General features: G+C 39.4%; 1 protein-coding gene across 6 annotated transcripts in view; it reads left to right on the top strand.

The window, feature by feature from the left end:
• The window catches only part of SYT1 (synaptotagmin 1), a 1,004,279-nt gene that overhangs the window by 375,084 nt on the left and 602,574 nt on the right, over positions 1 to 26,621 (top strand). The window contains exon 1 of one of the 6 annotated variants that reach the window (XM_063927395.1): positions 6,781 to 7,152. The exons of 4 other annotated variants lie outside the window; for them this stretch is intronic. The gene's annotated coding sequence lies outside the window, so the exon portion shown is untranslated. Of the gene's footprint in view, positions 1 to 6,780; positions 7,153 to 7,172; positions 7,349 to 26,621 lie in introns of those variants that run through there. One more of the 6 variants, XM_063927396.1, reaches the window with a different exon arrangement.

Below are 26,621 nucleotides of genomic sequence, written 5' to 3'. Positions count from 1 at the left end.
ATAGAAACTTTCAAATATATCAAGGGTTTTAATAAAGTCCAGGAGGTAAATATTCTTCATATAAAGAGAAGTATTAGAACACTAGGACATGCATTGAAAGTGGAGGGAGGTAGGTTCAGGGGAAATTTGAGGAAACTTACTTCAAAGAAAGAGTAGTGGATAAGTGGAATAGCCTCCCATCAGAGGTAGTAGAGGCTAAGACAGTATAGTAATAATTTAAACTTGCATGGGATAGACTTAGGGATATCATTACAAAGAAATAAGGTTCAAATAAGGTTTGAGGTAAAATATATGGAAAATAATGGGCAGAATAGATGGGCCAAGTGGTTCTTATCTGCCATCAAATTCTATGTTTCTCTGTTTCTTTAATTAATAATGAAGCCTTGGAGACATTTCCCCGACATGTTCATGTACTATGTACTATATGTGACTTTGTAACATAGTTATTCTAAGTTTTACATGGAACTTTTCATTTACAATTGCAGTCATTCAGTATTTTAGGTAATATTTTAGGTAATATTCATGGAAAATGAAAGAATTATTGTAGAAGAGGAAGTTTTACCTACAGCACAGCAAAGAGAACACTTCATAAAAGTCATAAAATACAGTAATTTTGTTCTAAGTAACCTACTCTTTATATTAGGCTTTGGGTTTACCTGTTACTTGGTTCTTGTGCACCAGCTTAACAAAATGGCACAATTACTGTATATCTATTACAAAATTTATTATTTTCCCAGTTTATATTGGATCTTGGGTCGTATTCAGAGGTGGACACAGTTGCATTTTGCAGAGTCATTATGATAATATGCTAATTCTATTTTCAGCATTCCCCTTGTGTACTAGTGTGTGCCAGACTGTGCAAGTCCTGAGACATCCACTTTCAAGGCCCATGGACAGTGCAACTCAGCCAGTGGTTATGGACACTCCAACACTGTGTGCACCAGCAATCCTTGTACCAGCCTTTAGCAAGCACAGTGTCTACTTCTGAAATTCCTCTGCACATGGCCTCTGTGGTTGTGGCACTTTCACTGACTTACCCATGACACTCCCATGACACGCCCATGAGATGGCTTTTTCTTTTGTTCACTTCAGGCCACATCCCAGTCACCACCACGGTACAACCATGGCTTTGCCTGTCCAGTGACTCTGTATACAACAACAGGTCTCTGTGTACACTCAGAGGAAGGCATGCATCGTAAGGGCTTCCAGGGCTTTGTGACAGCGCAGTAGCAAGTAATTGTTCAACTGTGCAAACATCGGCATGGTATCCACCTCTGAATAAAGCTGCCTATGCCTGTTTTCTAAATCACTAATCTTAAAATAAATCTTCAGGCCACACCATCTTAATTAATGACTGGACATGCACAAAACATTTAGGGTGTGACATTGAGTGGGATGTATAGGAGTTAAAAAACTATAACATTACAAACATAAAAATATGCTGAACCAAGATGCTCACCAATAGTACAGTATATGCGCCAGTATTACTACTAACTGTACATCAGGTACATTTATACACAACCAGCTCATAAGCTTACAAAGAAATTGTGACATTTGTTTTCCTTGCAAAAACATGTTTTCCTGTTAGATTTCATTTAAGTAAAAAAACAAACCCTATAAATAAAAAAGATGCTATATACTACAGCATATATTTCTCCTGATAAATAAAAGTTGCAAAAAAATATTTCTGAACCCAATCATGTAATCTAGGAATAATTAGTGAATAAAGCACTATTACCTTCCAAAGCAATTCTGCAATCAGAAGAGGCCAATTAGTACAGGCAACCATCATAATCATCATCTTCATTATCATCATCTCTGTGTATTGCACCAGTACATGGTTACTCTCCAGTTATGGTAGAGTGACAGCAGGCATAACTGTCTCTCTGTGCATGTCTACTGTGCTTAATGCAAACATGTCCTTACTGTACTCAGACTGCATTTGTACTCGCCTCTAGAGTAAGGAGTGTCAGATCTGTATAATCATGTAGACCAGGGCCGGATTAAGGCTGTGGGAGGCCCAGGGGTGCGGGAGGCCTCTATTAAAGAGGCAGGCAGTTGACTTAGGATGTACATATATATATATATATATATATATACTGTATGTACATAATTATATAGGGCTGCCATCAGAAATTGTGGGGCCCAGGTCTTACAAAATAGACAGGGCCCTCCCCCCCACAAAAAAAAGATTCTGCCGCACTGCACCACCCCTATGTGATGTTATACTGTACATCATGAAGTTCCATATGGGTGGAGCGTTTCAGACCTGCAGGAATGATTCACAGAGAGCTGATGCATAGAGAAGGCTTTATATAATAAATCCTTCCTGAACCCTTGACAAAATATGTATGAACACTGAAACAGCTGTTGGGACTGGGACTTGTTGACATCCATCCTCTGTGACCGTTATGTGTTACCACTATGCAAAATATAACTGTTCACACTTGCAGGATGGCTTGTTTTATATTCATATTTAAATAAAAGTTTTGATATGCTTTATGCAATGCAAGGTGTGCTGGTCTCTCTTCAATAAGTTTCTGGCTGAGTTAAAGAGAATGTAATTTTGGATTATTTGCCTGAGCACCCTAGTTACTACTTTGGGAAGTGTGTGCAATTTTCTGTGACTTTCACCAGCATACACTATATATATGGAGTAAATCCATGAAACATTTGACATAAGCTGGTGTTACAGTGTGGTCTCTTTGGATCCAGGAGTGCTGCATGTTGGTATGATCTATTAATCTGCTGCATTTATGCTGCAGGCTGTGTGGTCACCTGGACAAGTACCCTGTTGCTTAATGGGAGAGCTGGACATGAGGCGTTATGTGTGTGTGTGTGTGTGTGTGTGTGTGTGTGTGTGTGTGTGTGTGTGTGTGTGTGTGTTATAAGTACAACATTAATACCCTGCCGTATCAGCTCCCAGGGTTACGCTGGTTACTGCCAGGGGATGCATATCAGATGTGCTTTGAGATCCATGGGTAGTGAATGGGATGGTGGCTAATGTCAATGGGTGTGTCGGTGTCAGTGACTGCGTCGAAAGATGAAGTTCCACTGGCACCAACAGTCATGATCCAACAGACATTCTGGGCAACCATAAGGTTTTTCTAATGTCCGATGGTGCAGCCAATGTTCAATTGAAGATACGTCTTCATGCACACCTCAACGAATTTGTATTGCACGTGGTGAGCGCCTCAGTATGACACCCAGTGACTGCAGAATTATCATAAACATGCAGTAGTGGCAGCAACTTCTGATAAAGCAGATCTGTACACCTCTGAATTAGGCTCAGTATTACTACATCCCCACCCCACCACCCATATAGCAGTAATATATCTCCCACAATAGCAATACACCCCTATATAAAACATTAATAAACCCCACCCCCAGACTGCATTAATATGCCTCCCACACCTCCCCATATACTAACCAGCAGGAAGTAGTCTGCCTGGTCTCAGTAGACTGCAGAGTTTAGGAGGAGGGAGAGACTCACAGACAGAGAAAAGAAGGGCTGGAGACTATGGGAGGAGAAGCACCACCATGAGGAAAAAAATGACAGAGCTTCACAGGGCAGAAAGGGTGGAGTCTCAGCTGGGAGGGAGTAGAGACATCCTCACCACAGCCCATTGGTGGCAGTGTGTGAATAACAGTCCAGACTATAGCAGCAGTGCCTGTTCCGATGATAGTATCAATGCAGCTGTGTGACTTGGGGCCTCTCTGTGTGGCTTTCCTACTGGGAAACTGCTACTGATCAACTTGTGAGAGGGGCTCCCAGGGTCACTAACACCCTCCTCCCCCCCCCCCCCCCCCCCCACCTTGATACGGCTCTGATTTAGACATATCCTTTTATTGTGGGCATGCTCAGCATAATTTAACCATTGAAAGGGGCAACATATGATTATATTACTATTAACTGATTTAGCTTTATTAGAAATACATGATTTTATTATTTTATGGAAGCAGATAAACATACAGTACTGTAATATTTCATTATTCCATTTATACATTTTACATGGGCTTTGTCATTTCTTTTTTACATGGACTTTGTTTTATTCGATTAGTTAATAAATAAGCAATCACAAATGGTACAGATGCAAATATCATTATCCTAAAGGGACTTGAAGAATCTTCAGCATATAACATACATATGTGTCCACATACACCTTTTCTGTGTTGCTCAATTTGGCATGAGTAGCGAGTTAATTAGTTTTTTTTATTTTTGTTAGCCATAATAGAATTTGTATAAAGTAGCATATTAAAGAAGCAATTTAAGAAAATTCCAAGCCGTGCCATACATGGCAGGATAAAGGAAAGGTGTCTGTGGACACATCTATATCAGGGCTTAAAATTTATCTGGTGGCTTTAGAAATTCACAGTATATTTGGGAAAATCTCTGGCTGCATCAGAGACCTGTCAAGAAGAGAAAGTATGGAAAGTAAAGTGTATTTGAAAAGCGCAGACCAAATAGGGGTCATTCATTTTCTGAAAGAATCACATATGTCATGGAGGAAGAAAGTGTGCGGAGGTCAGTTGTTGGCAGCATGCCTCCTGAGGATTCCTAGCTGGTGCAGAAGTGTGAATTATAATTAGGAAGACCATTCTCCTGATCTCTGTGTAAGTCCTGAAGAAAAAGTGTGTCTATAGCTTCCAAATGTTTTGGAACGATTGTATAGTAAAGTCATTTTCCGAAAAAGAAAACATTGTGGGTTTTTTTTCTCCAAAAAACAAAATAACTAAAAACATATCTTCAGAATTCACTTGTCTAAAAATATTCTACTTTATTGTATGGTGAGTAGCTGATGTTTTTTATAATCCAGAAACCTTGCAGCAGTTATTATGGTGTCAAGCTTCTCACGCACACAATACAATTGTGTGTAGATTACACAGTGGATAGCAGGATGTACTCTCCCAGTATTGCCATTGTCTAGATGACAGATAACCTTTACTCAGTTGGTCTGATGCATGAGTTGCAAACGTTCGCTGGATGTGGCAAGCTGCTTTACATGAACAGGTAGCAAATCATATATATCATATTAATGTTTTCTTTTTCTTTATATGCCTTACCAGCTACAGGCAGTGGCAGTAAGGTGGCAACGATGGCAGGGAACCCCACCATACACTCCTCAGGGATAAGTATCTCCATAAGTTTTTTACTTCATTGTACATGCGCTAATAATGCAGCATGCTTGCATTGAAATGCATTGTTTACTTTAATTTTCTGCTTGACGTCATCCCAGTGCTGGGCACACTATTACAATGGATAGGAGCTTATGGTCATGATGAAGCATGATAAATTTGCTATTGTATAAAAGAGCTATATTACATGTATATACATCAGTGCAATTCCTCACTTCTGGTCTCACACAATGCCTGGGAATAGGGAGACATCTTTTCGTGTCATATTTGTCAAATGCATATATGTAACGGCAAACATGTCTGAAAGAGGATGAGTAAGCTTCTTTGCACATGATACAGCATTGCCATTCAGTAAAATGCTAATTGTAGCATATTCAGCATTAAAATGCAAGATATTTTATAATTTGCTTGTTTAGTCGCACAGGTTAAAATTGCATGAAGCATGTGGAATTAAAACAGGAATCTTGTAGCAAATGTTCTGTGTCTATGAATAATTTAGACATAGCTTTTATTTAGGGTTTATGTTGTACAATATTTTATAAAATACAGTATAGTCACTTTTCCACTTACAATAAGACACTTGCTCACATGACTAAAACAAATTGCAAAATTTTAATTTAAAGCTAATATTACATTATTGAGTGGTCATTCAAACTAAGTGAGTTATAGATAAATTAAATACATTTATAGAGAACAACTGTACTGCATTTTTGGCTGCTACTGGATTTTAGTGTTGTCAAAATATGTAGCTTTAACCATCATAAATCTTGCATGTATAGTGCAAATACTCATGATAGCCAATGGAGATGGAAATAACTCCACAATGTTACATTTTTATCTCTTAGATATTAAATACTCTGTCTCTTTCCCTCCCTCTCTCTCTCTCTCTCTCTTTAATACCTCGCTCTTGACTATCTATGTTCAATAATTTCAGGTTGTACCTTCTGTAAGTAAGTTAGAAATAAAAGGAGTCACAATGCATAGGAATTTTCATTCTTAAAAGACTAATGTTTGAGCATTCAGCAAACAGGTACAATAACATCACTCAAACAATACAAACAAATAAAAAATATAGTGGTAACTAAAGTTTGGCACTGCCCATTGATCAAAAGTTATCAAGTAATGAGTCTGATACAGTAACTCCTAATTTGAATTTAAAATAGAGATGTGTGGTTCAGAATTCAGATTTTATATCCAAATTTGAGGTTTTGGCCTTCAAACGTAAATTATTTTAGCTGTTTTTATTGATTCTTTCAATGATTATTGATTTTTTTATTGAATTTATTTTAAACTGAACCGAATCCGAATCCAGACTAAAATGCTTGGTGGTTTTGCCAAAACAAAAGCATGATGATGAATTAGAACCAAAACTAAAACATGGGGGTCTGCACAACTCTCTAATTTAAAATATAAATTAAATAATTATTCAGGAGAGGTAGTTGGTGACTTTCTCTTTTTAACGCACATTTCCACCATACTTTCCAAAATAGGCATGCGCAGAAGCCAACATGGGGGTGCCGTTTGGGACTTCCCCCCTCCACTGGGTAATGGACTACCTCCTCTACCCCTTGCTCTGGGACACAAGACTGCTCACCTAGGCCGCCAGGTCAGCAGTCTATGTCCTGGATGGGGGGGAGTAGACCATAATGCGGCAGAGCGGGGATGTACAGGGCGGCACCCCCCTGTCAGCATCTGTGCACGCCTGTGCTGTCCAAATACAGTACTTTGGACAAGATGTGATTCAGATAATCAGATAAGTAACTATGGTTTGAGATGGGATTAACTATTTTTTACATCTGGCAAATGCAGTTTCTACAGTATTACCTTTTTCTACTTCAATCTCTTCTCTTGATTTATCTGAAATGTAAAAATATATGTTTATACTATAACACGTTTCTTTCTTTATCTTTCTGTGCTTAGACATTTTCTATAACATTTTTATCTGGTTGCTAGGCTTCAGGCAATTTCTGCATGTGTTTTGCCTGTTCAAGAGCCCAAATGACTATACTGAAAAAGGTGTGTACTATGCAAATGCTTGTTTTTTTCTATGTCTTAGGGAACTTTAGTCAAAGATGTTCATGGATGCCTGTTGGAGTTCAAAGACCAACAAAACACAGAGAGTAGCGTGAAATGAGTTTTGGCCTTGGCTGACCTTGTAGGCAAGATAAAATCAGACAGGCACAACAGAACAAACAAAGCTTACATACAACATGTGAGTTATAAAAAAAGTACCAATAATCACTAAATACTGTTGGCCATGTATGCATCCACCATAGCTGAAATTGAGTCCAGGCACCAATGCTCTGTGTCCTCTTATAGTAAAGGATAGCAGTTTTTGTTAAAATGAAAAAGAAAAAAATTGGTTACAAAGAATTGAGAATGGCTTAATTGACCTTTGACTGAACGTACAACAAAATGATCATCTCTTATGTCTCTGACAGTGCATTGTACTCTGACAATTCACCATAATAGTGCTTGGGTGTCAGATGTATCAAAGCTTGGAGAGAAATGAAGACCTAATTAATCAGCTCCTGATTGTAATTTTTCAAACACAGCAGACAAAAAACAGCTGGGAGCTGATTGGTTAGTACTTTTTCTCTCTCCACTTTATCTCTTTCCAAGCTTTGATAAATCTGCCCTTGCGTCTTTTACTGACTAAAAGATTGCAGGGTTGAATAAATTTGTTTTTATGGTGTGCCTTGCAAAGATAATCCATTAAGGTCAGCTCTGTTTTAAGCATACAATATCTATATTGGGTTAGGGAAATACTCACCATGGGGAAGCAGTGAATATGTTGTGTTTAAAAAAAAAATACTTTTCTCTTCTTGTCCTTCTTCTTTCTTCTGCATTAACTTCTGTTTCCCAACAAACTACTTATAAAATCAAAACCATTTGGAAAACAATATTAAATAACAAAGACTAAGTACACAGGGATTACAATAACAAAGCAAGCCATAAGAGGCACCTTCTTTCTTATAAATATTATAAGAAATGATAAAACAGTAAAAATAAATGATTGTGCATTGTTGTTTTTGTAACGCCATGTACAATAGCTTTGCAGGAAACAAAAATGTGTAAGCAAATAGCTGCATAATTGAAAGGTCCATCTAAGCACATCATATCTTTCAATCAAGAATTCTTTTCAAAATTATAGTTTCCAGTCAAGAACAATTGAAAAAAAAATTGCACATTATGGTCTGAAGCAATGTAACTCTTCATAGCCCACTTTTCTTTAAAAAAAATCAATCAAGATTAAAACCCTTATACTGACGCAGTTATAAAACGTAAATAATTTTAACAGAAATACTGTACTGTACCTGTTTAGCAGTGTAAGGACTGAGTGACAGTTGCCAGGCATTATCTAACAATAAGAGCAAAGCAGGTATAACTTCAGTAATTGAAGTGACAGAGAATTCTATAAAATATACTTTACTACCTCTTAGAAAGTTGCTCAAAAAAGCAGATCATTTATACAGCATTATATTGTTCACAAAGAGGTGACACTAAAGCATAATAGCTTTGTTTAAGATACGTATTTAGTACTATAAGTGTGAACAATATAGGTCAGTACAAACAATAATGACATGATTTGTACAGCGCTGTCACAAAAAAATAACAAAGTGAAAATGTCAAGCTGGGTACACACTGGGACTACAGGGATTTATTTCGACATTGGAACACATTCCCATTAGCCTAGAACACCCGTACACACTGGGGCAATGTTAATGAAGGACGGAGTTACCATGTTCTGTCCTTCATTAACATAACAAAGGACGCTAGCGGCGGATGCTTGGTTTGATGTGCAGCAGATCAAACCAAGCGTCTGTCGCATGTGGCCATGGGAGCATGAAGTCCTGGATACACACTGCAGAATGTAAGTGATATGTCGCACCAAAACACAATTTTGGTGCAACATCGCCCCAGTGTGTACCCAGCCTAACGTTAACAATTGCTTAAAAAATTTCTAAAACGCAGCGATGGAAATAAATACTTCATCACCTATTTAGCAACTGAAAGACATAAAAGTCTGTAAGTGCTGGAAGTGAAGTGTAAATACGTTACATGAAGATTAGCTCTACAAAAATATAATTTTACTTTGATATGATTATTATGTTGCTTGGGTGCATTGTTATGTAGCAGCACTGGCATATCTTCCAACATTTCAATGACAAAGGGGGGTAGACTGAGATGGATGCAGATGGCCAAAAATCATAAATAGCCAATTTTCAGATGTCTGCACACACTGACCTATAGGTATGCAACCGCATTTCGGAAGGATGAGATATCATTATGCCGGATGTTCGGGGATGGCAATGCAGCATTGGGGGCAGTGGTGCAGGAAACGCAGGCATGTCATGGCTGTTTTTGGGGGGCCCGATAATGCCGTCTGTGTTTCCTGCGTTTGGAAACATGGCTGCCGTGCGCTTGCATACACAGTCTGGCTGCGTATGCAGGGGGTCGTCCACTATTTTGATTCTTGCGATGTGATCACAATTGAATTGCGATCACATTGCAGGGTGGCACCATACATGTTAGGCTGGGCAGCCATGCCCTGTGTTGGGCAGCCATTAGCATGTGATTTCATCCTTAGCAGTTTTTGCTAAATTAGCGAAATCAGGGCAGAATTGGCATGCAGAGATTCACATGAGCAATACCCATATTATCTGATGCCATGCACCATACATTTCTAGGCCCCACCCTTATTCTGTTTACAAATGCTTAGGAACTAGTATCCAATATACAATATAAATATAAATATATAATATATAACTATAAAAGAGAGTGCAAATTGTTATAAAGTAGAAAACTATTTATTATAGTATTAAAATATTAAACATATAAAAAAGCAACAATATTGCTGAATAAACAGAGCTTTAGAATCCACTGACCACCACTGATGTAATGTGGAATAAACAATAATGTCTCACTTGGATTATAATTTAATGTCCAGTTGTTTCTGCTGGAAAAGAAACTTTGTAATCCTAAGCATACTTGCTGTGCTTAATTATAGCAGCCTCAGGGCTTGAGCTGTGCTATCCACAATCTTGACTGCCTCTGCATACTTGAGCCAAGGCACTCAGCCGTTTCCCCACGCCGCATCCGAGCCGCGCCTGCGCTCCCCTGGGACCTGCCAATGTCCGCACACCGTCACGTTTGGGACCTGCCATCGTCTCCACATCGCTGCTCCTGCATTGTCTGGCTGTCCTTGTGCTATAGCACACAGCAATTTCATCATTTCAATTGCGGTGAACTTAGTACCTTGTTGATAGATGTGTGTGTGTGGGGGGGGGGGGGGTGAGCAGGGAATCAACACGCTGGCTAGGAGACTACAAAATCTCATTCCTTCAGGCGGCTATAATTAAGCACAGCAAGTATGCTTATGTGAACACACAATCTGCAGAGGTACCTCTAAATCAATAATTGTCTGCCTTCCAACGTTCTCCTTTAAAGTCTGAAGTGGGGGACTTTTCTTAGGATTACAAAGTTTCTTTTCCAGCAGAAACAACTGGGGGTTAGTTGGAACCGCCACTGGCCAGTATTGATTTTCAGGTACAATAGGATTCAAAATCACCTAGGGCAAAGACACATCTCACTGACCCCTCTCTCTCTCTCTCTCACACACACACACACACACACACACACACACACACACACACAAATTTGGGATTTGGGAAAATTTAGGGGTGCTACAACAGTTAGATGGGTCAGAGAAATGAAGCATAAGATATGGCACAATGCACAAAGAGGATGTTGAGAGGATAGACAAGAGAAAATGTCAGTAGATGACCATGCCCATGAAGGGTTACAATCTAAAAGGTGGGGGAAGTGGGACATTGGACCTATCAGTCCATGTGCAAAACTGAAAATGGGGAAGCTAAGCTGAGAAAGTAGCTGGAGGGTGATTGTACTAAAAGAGGGTGTGACAGCTGTTGCCAAGATACAGGTTGAGGGGTAGAAAAAGGAGCGAGGAAAATTATTGAGGGTAGAATGAGTAAATGAGGGAGTATTAGTAGAAGGGGAAGAGTAGTAGTGGGGATTAAGGGGTGGAATTAATAGTGGGAATTCAGGGGAAGGAGTTATAGTGGGTATAGACTGGAAGGAGCTTTAGAGGGATTGGGAGGAAAGCAAGCTGAAAAATAGTACAAGTATGTTCTTGGTGGGGTTGGAGGATAAGTAAGGTGTGAACCAGTGTGTGAAGGGGCAGAGGAGAGTAAAAGATGAAAAAAAAGTTGTATTGTATCAATGGGTAAAATATACTCCATAGTAACAGTCTACAGTAGCTGAACTGTGGTGCAGAAGTAAGGAAAGCAGTGGGATGAGAAACATACATGATAATAAATTATTAATAACAACACAACTGCACTCCCAATAAAAGCAAATATTATGAAACCGTTGTAAGTGAATATAAAATAGTTGGAGTGATAGAATAAAGTTAATATCATAGCTGCTCCATGTTAACCAGAGACAGTTGATCTGCAGCACAAAACACAACAGAGGCATAGGCAGGGGCATACAGTGTGATGAAGAATGGAGGTAGAGGATGGTAGGGGCAGGTGGAGAAGAAGTTAAGATGCAGAGGACAAGGTGATTCTGGTCAGATAAGAAATATGAAAGACCTACTAGGTGCAGGCCATGGGTGCTGGCTTTGTAATAACTAGGTATTGGGCTGAGAAAATATGCTCATAGTGGGCTAGAGATCTGTTTCCAGGAATAGTAACTGCAGATGATCTATTTAAGTGACAGTGATCAGTTACCATAATGTATAGGCATGCCGTGGAGCCTATACTGCTCAAGCCTCATGGCATACACCTGGGACCCGTATTCTGAACCTGCCCCATCATGACCCTACTGTCCCCACATCTGGCAGGCAGGGCTGGCAACAGGGGGGGTCAAGGGGGACACCTGTACCAGGCCCCAAGGATCAGACGGGAACCAAGGATATGCCACGTAGTTCCCGGAAGGGATGTGAGCCGTCTTGTCCAAAAAGGGCAGCGAGCTGTAGGTGGTGTGGGCGCAGCCTCAGAGTAACAGGAGCCTCTCACACACAGTGACTGTGCAGCACAAGTGTGCGCCTGTTCTTCCAGGTCCAGCTCTGCTCACCAGGATTCCTGTATCCTGCACCGGCATCTTCTGGTGGGGTGTGAGGGCCGCATGGTTCCTACTGTGCCGTGTTCGGGTCTGTATACTGTGGAGGGCATGGGAAATGAGTCTCTCCCCGGGGTAAGAGTGGATTGGTAAGGGGATAGAGGGCTTTGGGATGGGGCGGGGGAGCTGAGAATGCAGTATGGAATCATTGGAGAGAGACAAACTGTGGAGTGTGTGGGAGAAAGGAGAGATATACATATTTATATAGGTGTAGAAATATGTATACATATTTATTAACAGTTTCTTATATAGCGCAGCAAATTCCATTGCGCTTTAATATATATAGATATATAGGCCCTCATTCCGAGTTGTTCGCTCGGTAAAAATCTTCGCATCGCAGCGATTTTCCGCTTAATGCGCATGCGCAATGTTCGCACTGCGACTGCGCCAAGTAAATTTGCTATGCAGTTAGGAATTTTACTCACGGCTTTTTCATCGTTCTGGCGATCGTAATGTGATTGACAGGAAATGGGTGTTACTGGGCGGAAACAGGCCGTTTTATGGGCGTGTGGGAAAAAACGCTACCGTTTCCGGAAAAAACGCAGGAGTGGCCGGAGAAACGGAGGAGTGTCTGGGCGAACGCTGGGTGTGTTTGTGACGTCAAACCAGGAACGACAAGCACTGAACTGATCGCAGATGCCGAGTAAGTCTGGAGCTACTCAGAAACTGCTACGAGGTGTGTAATCGCAATATTGCGAATACATCGTTCGCAATTTTAAGATGCTAAGATTCACTCCCAGTAGGCGGCGGCTTAGCATGAGCAAATCTGCTAAAATCCGCTTGCGAGCGAACAACTCGGAATGACCCCCATAGATATAATCTGAGGGGGCCCCGGAGGTATCACTGTATGGGGCCCCAAAATTTATCCTGCCGAACCTGCTGGCAGCTAGGGCACATACCTCCTGCACTATTTAGTTTTGACACCGCAAATCTATAATATCATATAAAATAAAAATGACCATACATGAATTATTTCTTGAACCTTGCTGCACTATGCCTATTTTTTTTAGAAAATGTATTTCATAATTTATTGTAAGGTGACTCAAATTCAAACATAATAACAAAACCTATGAGAGAGCAAAAACAAGTAAACATTGTAAAAGTAGTATTATATAAGTACAAATTCCCTACGTACAAGTTAAACATGACAGTGTAGCACTCATACAAGCCAAAGTTAAATACAAAAACAAAAACAAGCTGGTACGTATGAGGAATACAAAAATGGGATAAAGACATAAGGCATTGTATGGGCAAGAGTGCCCTACCCATTAAAGCATAAAGTTCAGAATGAGGAACATTTATAATGCAATTGATTCACAGTAATTATTCTGGTTATATCATTTTATGATATTTGACAACATGAATTTTGATGGTTTTTCATTTACTGCCGATATATTTCTTTTTTTGTTTAGGGCTTCTTTAGACTTTTGTTTTGAATTATAATGTAGATATGTTTTATCATGGGCAGCGCTCAATTTTATTATGTATTATGAAGGGTAGTAATCCTTCGAGATGTAACCTCTCATTAGCATCAGTGTTTTTAAGGTAGCATACACAATCTGCAGCAATCAATCACACTGTGACAGCACAGTGGAAAACTATGTATACAGATAGTAATGCAGGAATACACTGTTCTGACATTGGAAGAAGGAACTATTCTGTTCATACAGAGATAAAAACGTACTTTGCATTAAGATTGTTGAATGTATTTACCTCCTTGACCTTGAAATGAATTATTTTTTTCCACTTTGTTTTGCCAGTTTTGCAATATATAGAACAAAGTAAGGAATGTGTGTTTAAAACAGGAAGCCAAATTAATTAACACCAGATTAAGGCACAAAGGGAGAACATTGTAATTTTCTTAATAATTACCATTATACAGTTTTACATACACATTTCAGTATGATAGTTCAGCCCCAGTAGCTGTACAACTAGTCATGCTTCTATAGTACAACTATAATCACATACCTCCCAACATGACCCTCTCCAGGAGGGACACAATGCTCTGATTCTGTACTTTTCTCTTAATGTATGATTGTCTGCACCTGTATTGAAAAGGTTCATGGATAAGAAAGGTGTTTCAGCACAGGTGATGGCAATCATAGATTAAGAGGAAACTCCAGGAGCAGAGCATTCTGTCCCTCCTGGAGAGGGTCATGTTGGGAGGTATGTAATTATATATATATATATATATATATATATATATATTACTCGATACGCTGATGCGCAGATCTACAAACTGCAGTTCTGACCCCGTGGAACTGCAAGTCCCAGGAGCTGTTTTTTCTCAATTATAAGCTGAATCAGTCAGTAATAGCCCGCTGCTGATTGCACTAGATCCCACAAAATATGGATCGGCATCTCCTCCAAACACATCCAATTCCAAGGGTAGGTAATTAATCTAGAAAACAATATAAAACAGAGGGCACTCTCCATAGTGCATATATCTGTTAAAAAGTTTTCACCCACCCAAAAGCAGCAGCAGCGCTGAGCACATGGCACGGAGAGGGAGCATCTGACGGACAGCACGGAGCCAGCGCCGCCTCCTCCATCTGACGTCTGGCCTAGCGTTTGAGAAACAAGCCGGGCGAGAGCCGTGTGAGCTGGAGACCACTGCAGCAGTCAGTGAATGTGCACCTGGTAACACATATGTTATGCGTGTGAAACTTATGGTGGTCTGACTGCCACCTTTGGTACGTTGATCCGAACCTGCTTTTATGTGAATTGTGGAATAAACTTTTTAACAGATACAGTATATACACTATGGAGAGCGCCGTCTGTTTTATATTGTATATATATATAAATTATATATATATATATGTATAATTGTGGTCCTAATACTATTAATTATGTCATGCAAGGCTATGAAGATCATAAGGGTAAGGAGGGAACCAAAAATGATTTTTGTAGGGACATGTCCAGTCCACAGTCCTCCTGTTTCACATCCCTGCTTTACAGTATAAGATTGCAACACAACAAACATCTTTGGAACTTATACTGTAACTGAATCACACAAAGTATAACTACTGTCCCACCTAGCAATTTTTTTCTCAAACAGCACATGAGCAGCCAAAACACACATCTTAGAGCAGCTGCGAGTGATCCTGAACTGTACACATCTCAGTTGTTTTTTACCAACTGCTGAATAGATGTTACAGGATGGCAGCTGGGTAGCAGAGGGGTGCCCCGTGGATGTATAGTGTTGCGATCTGGATTGTGGATTTTGCTTATAGATTGTGTACACTGTTTTCAGTGGTATCTTCTGCAACTAACATGGGGTGCTGTAGCTGTAAATGCTGTTACTAGTGATGACAGTTGGAGGGCTAGGGGCTGTGCTATCAAATTGATGCATTTGTATAGAATATATTCAATATAGAATATATTGTCATATAGGACTTACTGTGCAATGGTACATCTCAGAATATGGTCTAGAGAGGAGTTCTTGCAAGCTGTAAATGCATATATTGTAAATTGTAAATGCATACATTTTTATACATACAGAACCTGCTGTAGCACAATACATTGTACTGCAGACATTTAGAAAAGCAATAGCAGCTTATAGTTCTGTACGACTTGCACATAATGCTTAGGCAGCCTTCATTTTATATTAATCCATTTCATTTCACCATTACAGGAGTTATACACACTCGTCTGCAGGACAATAATAACATGTGTTTAGTATACCACTTCTGCATTTTACCATAAAATGAAGACTCGTTGTAGTCTCGCACAAATATAATTAATAGTATCTAGACTTGATGGTGAAGTGTGATTTAAAATCATGATATGATTGTAGACACAACCCAACCTAGTAGCACTTAGCTACAGAAATGGAAATGAAACAATTAAACTAGAATGACATAAAGTACTAGTGCTGTGAATTGTAGGACTACTATTTTTAAATGAAGTGTTTTGTCGGTTCTGCAATTCAGATGCAGCAAATACGTTTAGTTTACCTAATTATGGGCATGATTCAGAGATGGATGCATTTAAAGCATTGGGTGCAAGGGCCTTATGTTTTAAATCTACACATGCGTTTCAGACCCTCCAACATGATCCGCCCCACTAGGTACAAAATGCTCTGTTTCTGGACTTCCCTCTTAATTTATGATTTCCATCACCTGTGTTGAACTAGTTAAATGTTAAGAAAGCTGTTTCTTCACAGGTGATGGCAATAATAAATTAAGAGGGAAATCCAGAAACAGAGCATTTTGTACCTAGTGGGGCGGGTCATGTTGGAGGGTATGGCGTTTAAAATGCACTGCATATGCATCCTGTTCCAGCTGGAGGATCAGGTGCAGAATTAGCATACATTTGCAGCTGCTACTACATTTGAATCAGGCTCTACATTTGTGGCAAAGGGTGTGTGTGATCAGGAATGTTTCTTGACAATTTGGCCTCCAGTGAAAGTATTAAAAAAATGCAGGCCCCCCTTCCCTATTAAAAATGCACACCACTCTCACTATAATGGGTGTAGCTTTGCAGGAAAAGACTACCTTACATCCCAGTTTTTGACCCTGCAAAAACATACTTTGGCCACCACTGAAAAAAAAACATTCCACCATATTAATCCCCACACAGTAATGCCCCTTGCACCATATTATGCCCCCTGCACCATATTATGCCAAACACAGCAATGCCCGTGATACATTATGCCCTACAGTAAAGCTTCTAATTACTTTTAAATTACCTGTTCCTTGCCAGGGATTTCATGCGCTGGGTGTTATGCTTGTTGCCAGGGGTTTTATGCGCTGCACTCCACTCGGGGGCATGGAGTTTCGTGGAATGACGCAACCGCATCATTTCACAAAACTCCACCCTCAAGCAGAATATTACAGAAGAGGAAGGAGGAAGAGCAGTATGAAGCCACAAAGTGCTGCGACGGGGGCCACGTGCGATCGCATGGCTCACCCACCGCTAGAAACGGCACTGTGTTGGAGGACCAATCAAAAGCAGAAATCTTTTGATTAGAGTTAGGATCCTGGCGGGAGGGTTAGGGATAGGCTGTGGGGGGAGGTTAGGGTTAGGCACTAGGATTAGGGATAGAGATTTAGGCTAGGGGAGAAATACTTACTGGAATGCCAGATGATGGGAAGTCTGACCCGAAAGTGATGCTCACTTGACCACCAGGACCCAGAAGACTCTGCTCCAGCAGCTGCCTGGAGTAGGTGAGTCACCAGGGATGATATGTTAACATTATAAGTGTCAACATATCATACCGCACCCAGTAACAAATGAGTTACCCATCCAATTTACACTAAAGGCCAGTACTCACTGGCCGATGGCAGAGAGATGTGTGCTGAGCGAACCGCTCAGCACACATCTCTCTCGGCGCTCAGCACAGCGCGATCTGTGCTGAGCGTGCGGGGGGAGACGGGGGGGCCGCTCACTTCACCCAGCGGGTGAAGTGAGCGACCCGCTAGATTGGCCTGCATGCAGGCCAATCTAGCAGCAGCAATAGCGATGCGCGGGGCTGCGCATCGCTATCGCTAAGGGGGCTACACACGGAGCGATCGTGCTTAAAATCTAAGCAATCTAGTCAGATTGCTTAGATTTTAAGCAGCGATCGCTCCGTGAGTACCCCCCTTAAGGTGTCAGTAAAAAAATTGTAAAATCCTTTTGTTTAATCCTATTTCAAGTGCTAATTGCAATGCACTGTATAAGTACAGTAGCTGATACCTCACGCAAACAGATACATTAAAGTCCAACCACCTAACATCTTAGTATCATATCTTTCTTTAGACTAAACCTTTCTGTTGGTCTCCTAAAATATTGCTCATTTTATCCTCATGGCTTCATTCAGTCAGTAACGTTAAGGGATATCATGGTCGCTGTTATTACAGAGAACACTTCTGCGTGTTTGAACTTTTTTTTACAATTATCAACTTCTTTTTTGAACCAAGAGAGAAAAATGAAGCACCTTCAGGAAAGCTAGACAAACATGGGGGGGGGGGGGGGGGGGCGGGGGGGAAGGGGGGATATCTTGAAATGTAGACACAGATAGACCCCTGTTTAGAATCAAACCCTGGTCCAAGTGTCAATTCTAACCATAGTGCCATCTGCAACCTGGAAATCTGTTGCTATGCTTAGATTGATGGTATAAAATATGTCCTATGTGCTTGGCAGAAAAATGGTATATATCCGGCCAATGAAAACTTCTGATCCGCCCAAATAAATTCCATGTATATTGGGCAGAATCTAAGCATAAATGAGGCCCAATGTATATAAGTGTAGATTGGCAAAAGTGGGTTCATACAATGTGACAGTACTCAGAACATACTTACAAAGCCCCCATAAACATTTTTGGGTATGCTAAGCAAACAGATTCCACCTAGAAATTAGCAGTCTGTTGCTCTTAGTCCTTTTTCAACAAAGCATTCTCCCTTGTGGTTATAGTATTTACTAGGCTTTGATGTTAGTCACACAAGGGCATCTGGGATGTTCGCATCCATCTTAATTAATGTGGATTTGTGCTCTTATTTCCTGCTGTATTGATTGTAAAATAATCTCACAGCTTCCATGAGATGACAGGTTTGCTTTTATTTTTAGCAGCTGTTTGAAAAGTATTATATATACAGTAATAAATATTTCAACACGAGTTCTCCTGCATTAGTGAGGATTTTATTCACATTCAACAGACATGCTTCCTAGTGCAGTAGTTAAACTCTGCATTCTGTCACTGTTCTTAGGGAAGAGACAGTTGGTATTTTTTTTTTTTTTGTAAGATTCAGACAGTTCATTTTTCTTGTGCCAGTTAAAATCTCTTGAATACTTTCAGGTGATAATTATAGCATGTAGGCACACAACTGGAATTCCTTAAATAAAAGTTTACAAGGCTTTAGAGTTACAAATATACTAAAATGCTGGTTTGCAATGTAATAATATTTTAAAGAAACCTTGCTATAATAGAGGAAGTTACAATATACCATATATAATGGTGGAACTACATTAGAGCGGTTGAGGCCACTACTGTATATGACCCACATATGGGGGGGAGTGTGATAATGTTGGTTTACCATATGTTCTGTGGTCTCCATTAGCCACCTAAAGCACACCAAGTGCTTTCAAAAGACCAGAATAGAGGCATCTTCTAAGTACTTGACAGTCTGGCACAAAGTGCAATATGCAATGGGTATATGCACTGGGTTGCAAATCTTCAGAAGAGACCCTGGGTCTGATATTGTTTAGCAGGGGTTCTGGGTGATTAGAGAAGCATTGCTGGGCTCCTACACAAGTTTAGCTGTGGGGCCAAGCAATACACTGTTCTGTCACTCTTATTATCAAAAGGAAATCCATGCATTTTATTACCATGGAGGTATGATTTGATGAGTAAGATGAGAACTAGTAAATGGTTCAATAGGTTGTGTGAGAAAAGGAAGAATATGAGATGAGGTTAGGTAAGCTTCTCAGAAAGCTTTGAGGAGCAGGCATGTTGAGAAATGTTATGGTAATTGGAGGGTAAATTTGAGTTGGAATTATTTTTTATTTTTTCAGAATAGCAGTAATTTCTACATTCTTAAATAATGATAGAAAGTTGCCAGTGATAGAAATAGCTTGCATATGTCAGTTATGGCTGAAATGAGCCAACAGACAGTGATTGATTGATTGATTGATTGATTGATTTATTGATTGATTGATTTGGTAGGGAAAAATGTCAAATGAACAGGTAGTGTAGTGTAGTTCCTGAAAGGTGCAAGAAAGGATTTCTAAAGGTCATTTCTCCGATTTTGTTCTTGAAGGTGGAAGTAACATCTTGTCCAGTGATGGTAGCTAGATAGTTGGTGCTGGAGGGCTGAGAAGATATTAAAGTGTATTAAAGAGGTATTTGACAGATTAGAAGTTCAACTGACATGTGAAATTGGTAGTATATTTGTTTGACAGTAGCTAGGAAGATAGCAAGTAGTGTAGGGACAGGTGCAAGACTTTTGCCAATATAGTTCTTAATAATGGGGACTTTGTCAGTAACATATTTCTTTAATTTGTCATATCTAAATTGTGATCATGGATGAAAAGAAATAGTTGTTCCAGGAACTTTATCAAGGCTTATTGCTGATATGTGAGTGAGATGGGGAGAGATGGGATACATCTCATTCACAAGCATATAGAATTAAGGTGGCTGAGTAGAGATTGCTCGTGATGGCTGAGAGAGGGAAAGGAAAGATAAGAGAAATCAGAAACTGCACAATGTCTGGACAAAAGAAGATCTAGGAAGGGGCCGTTACAATGAGTAAAAGAGTTGGTCTAGTGGGAGAGAAGGAGAAGAGGTGCGACAAAGTAATTTTAAAGCACAAGGAGAATGTAGTTCATAAATAGTGATTTTAAAATCACCCAAGACGATGCAGTGGAAAGAAAATGAGCTAGCCCAACAGAGAACTGTTAAAGATATTCTTTTGGCTGTACAAGAGGATGATAGGTCAAAGCAAAACATAAAGAGAAACATTTTAATATCCAAATAGTATGCACAGTACTGCAAGAGGTAAAATGTAAGTGATTAAACAGTTTGCAGAACTTTCAGGTAAGGTAATGGGGCAATAATCCCCCTCCTTCCTGGCCTGGCAGTATGTGTAATGTAAAAGAGCTCTAGCTGAGGTAGTGTCTAACAGTATGAACCATGAACCTTATTCAGCACGGATTGCAAAACTGCTAAAAAGCGATTGCTGCAATCAAATAGTTGCCACCGAGAAAGAAAGAAAAAATGTCCATTGTAGAAATTGCGATTACATCGCAATGCACAATGTGATTGCATATCCATTCGCAAATACTGTAACATCAAAGAGTACTTTCAATCTGCGCCAGGTAAAGTCAACCACAGTTCTGCTAACACAACAGGTTGGAAGTGGTTATCACTGACATCAGAGACCCCCTGAAAATGCCTGCGTTTTGACAAACACACCCACAAAATGCATGTTTCCGCTCCTAAACACTGGCTTCTTGCCAGTCAAAATGCGATTGCATTGAAAGACAATGCATTCGTAGAATGAATCGCAAATCACAGTTGCACACTGGCAATGGATACGCAGTCGTTCAATAATTGGCCGGATTGTGTTTTCTCAATTTTGTGATATGTTCTTAATAAGGTCCCATGTGTTTAATATTATTTCTATTATTCCTATTATTGACCATTTTGGTTGTTTTAGAGGAAGAGAACATTTCTGGATATTCGTTTTCTTACATTGTGCAGTCAACCAAGTACATTTAAAGAATTTTTAAAGTGAGAGGAAGTAGGCATTGTCTGAGGAATGCTGGATTTCTGTAGTAGTCAGTGTGCTGTGTATGGGAGATGGTGGGGACTAGATTTGGTGCTATAATATCAGCTGATAAAGACAACATAACTGAAAGGTAGAAATTAGAGGAAGATTTATAAGGTCTCATTTTGTGTCAACAGGTTGAGGATATTACAGTTAAGAAATAAATCTATAAAAGAAGTCCATGATTGATGCTTAGATTGGAGTGGATTTGTGATGGGCAATATTGATAAAGGGATGTAAAGCAGGTGGTCATGAGGGATATATATGGATATGCAATAGATGGTTATTTAATGATTTTGATTATTTTGTCTACTGGCCAACCTACTTCTGATTATCAGCATGTCAACTTATAGTACAATAGGAAATTTAGGTATCATTTATAGCAGTCTTTCTCAAACTTGGTCCTCAAGATACATTAACAGTCCAGGTTTTAAGGATATCCATGCTTGAGCACAGCTAGTTACATCAAAATGAATGAGATACTAATTAAGTCATCTGTGATCAAGCATGAATATTCTTAAGACCAGGGGCCGAATGTTAATGCAGTGCGATATGGCCGGAGATTCGAAATTCCAGCCAAACTCGTATATGTTTTTTTTAAGCAGAGCTCCGGCCACCTTGCACTACATTACATCCGACCCCTCGTGTGGTTCAAAAGATCGATGGTAAAAAGGGTGACTGTGTCTAGGTCAGCCCCAAATGATCGACATGCACAAGGCACAAGGACGACATGTGAATATAGATCAACCAAATGAAAAGTTCAGCATGGAAATGGTCGATACACACAAAGGTTGACACCAGTTTTTATGTTTTTTTGCATGTCAAATGATAGGTTCAGCACATAAAACCCCAAGCAGTATACAATGTCCCCTCGCATGGCGCGCAAAGCTTCGGACAAGGTGCCTCACTCCGCTACCGCTGGTAAAGTATGAAAAAGTAAAAAAATGCAAAAACATTTCCCAAAACTCGTGTTGACCATTGTCATGTCAACAAATTAAACCTATCAACCTTTTGACCATGTCAACCATATGCATGTTTACCATATGGCGTTGACATATCAATGGAGACCTTTTGATTGTTGACTTATAACCCAGATACCCTTAAGACCTGGACTATTAGTGTGTCTTGAAGACTAAGTTTAAAAGCACTAGTTTACAGCCATAAATTGAAGAATTTGGTGTTTCTTTTTCACGTTTCTTTTTAAACATATGCATATTTCCCATCCAAATACTGTATATTTTGGGGATTGTTAATAGATGCACTGTTTACCTGAAAGGAAGTTTTGGTGACAGTTTGCTGAATTTCTCTACATTCATTATCACTGGCATGAGCTTGTTGGGAATATATTAACACATTTTATTCTCACAAATTTATTTTCTAGCTATATTAATGACTAAACAGTTTTATGGAAATGTTTCTTGGCAAGTCCAAGTATTGACTCCCTATAGTTTTGGCAAAATATTTGTTTTCCACCGGTAGTATCTAAACAAGTACATAAACTGATGTTGCAATTAATTGCCAGTATATTTTTTTTCATTTGTCTGTTAATAGAGCTAATGACAAGTGAGCTTTCTTGTCTCTTGAGAGTCTACACGTTTTAACAAGCATACTGTTTGATATCACAGAAATTGTCTATATATTTCTACAAATAATTACAATTACAGAAAAACATTTGTTTTCAATGGTGGTGTGTGTAGATACATTAAGGTGTTAAATGTATCAAAAATAAATCAAAGACACACCAATACTGTTTACAATACATTGTACAATCCAGGAACAATGATTTCCTGGGGGTTTACTGTATAAACTGCTTTTTTAAAACTATAGACATGTACCTTATGTGGATGCTTGTTAATTGCCTCCTCTACATTCAGTCTCTGTTATTGGCCTCACTTTGCTACATTTGGGGTTTGGTTGAACTTCTCTTATGGCATATCTCTGAAATTGCTATCTATTGGTAAACTTGGTCAAATATTTAATTATTATTTTTTACCAGTTATTAATATAGCGCACACGTATTCCGCAGCACTTTACAGAGGATATTTGGCCATTCACATCAGTCCCTGCCCCAGTGTAGCTTACATTCTATAATTTCTACCACATTTACATGCACACACATTTTCACGCTAGGGTTAATTTTGTTGGGAGCCAATTAACATATCAGTATATTTTTGGATTAAGGAAGGAAACCAGAGCACCCAGGGGAAACCCAGACATGGTGGGACTCGACCCATGACCTCAGTGCTGTGAGGCAGTAATGCTAACCATTACACCATCTGTACTGCCCTTATAGATGCACCCATCTCTAGTCATGCATATCCCAAAACAATGTGACACAGTGACGGAACTTCCTCAGGCAGCAGGATTTAGGGTTGTTAGATTAACAAAATGAATGTGTAGAGTGTAATCTCTAAAGCCACCTTAGGCAGTATAATGGCTAACAAACACAAACTGACTCAATCAGTGTGGCCAGGAGTACACATGCATGGAGCAAGGATATCAGTGTTGGAGAGAGGCTCACTGCTCCTTAGGTCCAATCATTAGCAGCATGCACATACAAATCCTTAGCAGCTGCATTTGTGACTTTGCAGAGGTAGGGCGAGAAGATTAGCTGTTGTACTTTACAACTACTCTATTAAGGCAAAAGAGGAGAGTGGTAAAAAACATAGAGGGAGTGAAATTACCTTCAGGTCCCCCAAAAAAATTGTGAAAGAAAATAGAAAACTACCAAAGATGAATGAAGAGTGATCTAAATGGGGAAATATGGTTGGAGGGAAGAGAGTAAAAACTATTAGAAGAAAGAAAACATAAACCTGGCAGCAAAATGAGTTCTTCACACAGCATAAGAGAAAAAAAGATTGCTCAGGTATTAAAGATAGACCACAACAAAGAAAGTAAAGTGCTGAGGAGGAAGGATGAACTCAGTAATGGAGAAAGATCTTATGGTAGCAAGGGATATATCAAGTGTCTTTAAAATGCAGATAGTGGAAAGCCAAGATTTAGGTATGATATTTAGCAGTTTCTTCTGGTTTGATATTGTTGATATGGACATGGGGCGCTTTGTTGAATGCTGCTGAGTCGAACTTGGGAGATGCTTCTGGGTGAGAGACAAGGGGTCCTCCTTGAGGAGACTTGATGAATGATTGTAGGTGAAATATGATGTGTAAGGCATTTGGGTAAGAAGATATACTGGATACTGTAGCCCTGAGTGAGACATGATGGATGTTCCTGGAGAGATGGCAATGGAGGCTTCAAGGTAAGACTTGCTGGGTGTTTTAGAATGAGATGTGATGAGTGCTTCTGGTTGAGATGTAATGAATGCTTCTGATAAGCCATAACGGATGTTTCTGAGAGTTTTTATGTGTTCATTCTTGCAGTGAATAGAGGTAGACTGAGTGCTTTTTGTACAGCCAGGGAAATAATCTCTTCAATAAAAGTTTGAAAAGCTGGGGAAAGAATCTCTTCAATAAAAGCTTGATAAGTTCTTTATAGTGTCCAAGTAGTTATACAGAAGCTGTTTAGTAGACTCTGAAGCAGTTTAGTCTGTGACAATCTCTAATCAAAACCCATTCAATTCTATAGGATAACACAAAACATTGGTTTAAAAAAACTTAGCAAAAAAACCCCAAAAACTTTTGTATTCTTGTGCGTCACCAGAAATATATGTTATGATGTATAAATGACAAAATAGACTTTAAATGAATCAGTCTCACTACTGTCACTGCTGTTGTGACATTGCACGACTTTTTCAGAGAAAGACAAATGCAATAATTTAAGATTAGCAAAAGTGAGGATTTTTCATTACTTTTAATACTAGATGTAACCATTCTGATCTGAAAAACCATTGCTTTAAATCAGCAGCAAAATTGCTAAAAAAAAAGGCACTTTTGGCAAATTAGAAGACAGAGAAAAGGGTGGAATAAGGAGTGAAGGAAAAGTAAGTATGACAATATAGAGTGGAAAGGACAGAGTGAAAAGAGAGAAAAAAAAGGGATACCAAAAAAGGGAGAAAAATTAGATTAAACAGAGAAGAGGAAATACAATGAAACACAAATTATATTACAACAATTCATTATATCATTTTAAGTTAGTTGATATACACTAGAAAACTGTAGAGGAGAGAAGTCAGCTGTAAAATGTATTATCACTAAGAGATTTAGGGGTCTATGGGCCAGATGTACTAAGCCTTAACAAGTTATAAAGTGGAGAGTGATATACTACCAACTAACCAGCTCCTGTCATTTTTCAAACACAGCCTGTAACATGGCAGTTAGGAGTTGATTGGCTGGTACTTTATCACTCTCCAATTTGTCACTTTAAGCCTTAGTACATCTGGCCCTATGTATTAAGCCCTGGATGGAGATAAAGCGGACTGAGATTAAGTATCAGCAAATCAACTCCTAACTGCTATGTTACAGGCTGGGTTTCAAAAAATGACAGTTAGGAGCTGATTGGCTTGTACTTTATTTCCGTCAACTTTATCTCTTTCCAGGGCTTGGTACATAGACCCCATATTTATCAGTCAATTTTAGCAGTAAATCCCCTGAAAACACAGAGGGATACTCGTAAATACTATGGAATGTACCATGGAGGGACCACAGCAGATATCTCCATATTTGCTGGAACCCTCCATTTCCAACAGCAGCCGCAGTGGTATGGGCTTCTATGGGGACTGTAAAGCTGTAAGATTCTGAAGCATTCTGGAGTGTGACTCCAGTAGTGAACGCCATCTGAAGCTTGGTGTTAGCCACTGTATCCTATGGACTAAATTCCACAAAACTTTTGGAGCCCCTGTCCCTGCATGTTTATTTTAATAAAAGCATGCAAATGTTATTTTTTTTATTGCTAGAATAGTGGAAATAAGAAATTGCAATCATTGTTTCTAAAACCCTATAATTGATAAACATGCCCCTTATTAGGCAATTCACCTGATAATTTAATGATTTACTTTGTAATTCAGACTTTTACAAGATTATGGTAGCTTGTTCTGATCAATGATATGAGCAAAAAAAACAAAACTGTTTTGACCAGTGCGTAAAGTGATCCTAGAGAGGTGGTGGAACTCCCCCCCCCCCTCCCCCACAGCGCCCA

The sequence above is a fragment of the Pseudophryne corroboree genome, chromosome 6 (assembly GCF_028390025.1).
Source record: "Pseudophryne corroboree isolate aPseCor3 chromosome 6, aPseCor3.hap2, whole genome shotgun sequence".
Taxonomy (NCBI): Eukaryota; Metazoa; Chordata; class Amphibia; order Anura; family Myobatrachidae; genus Pseudophryne; species Pseudophryne corroboree.
The sequence above is the reverse complement of the archived record's forward strand: the minus strand, read 5'-3'. Positions and strand labels throughout refer to the sequence as shown.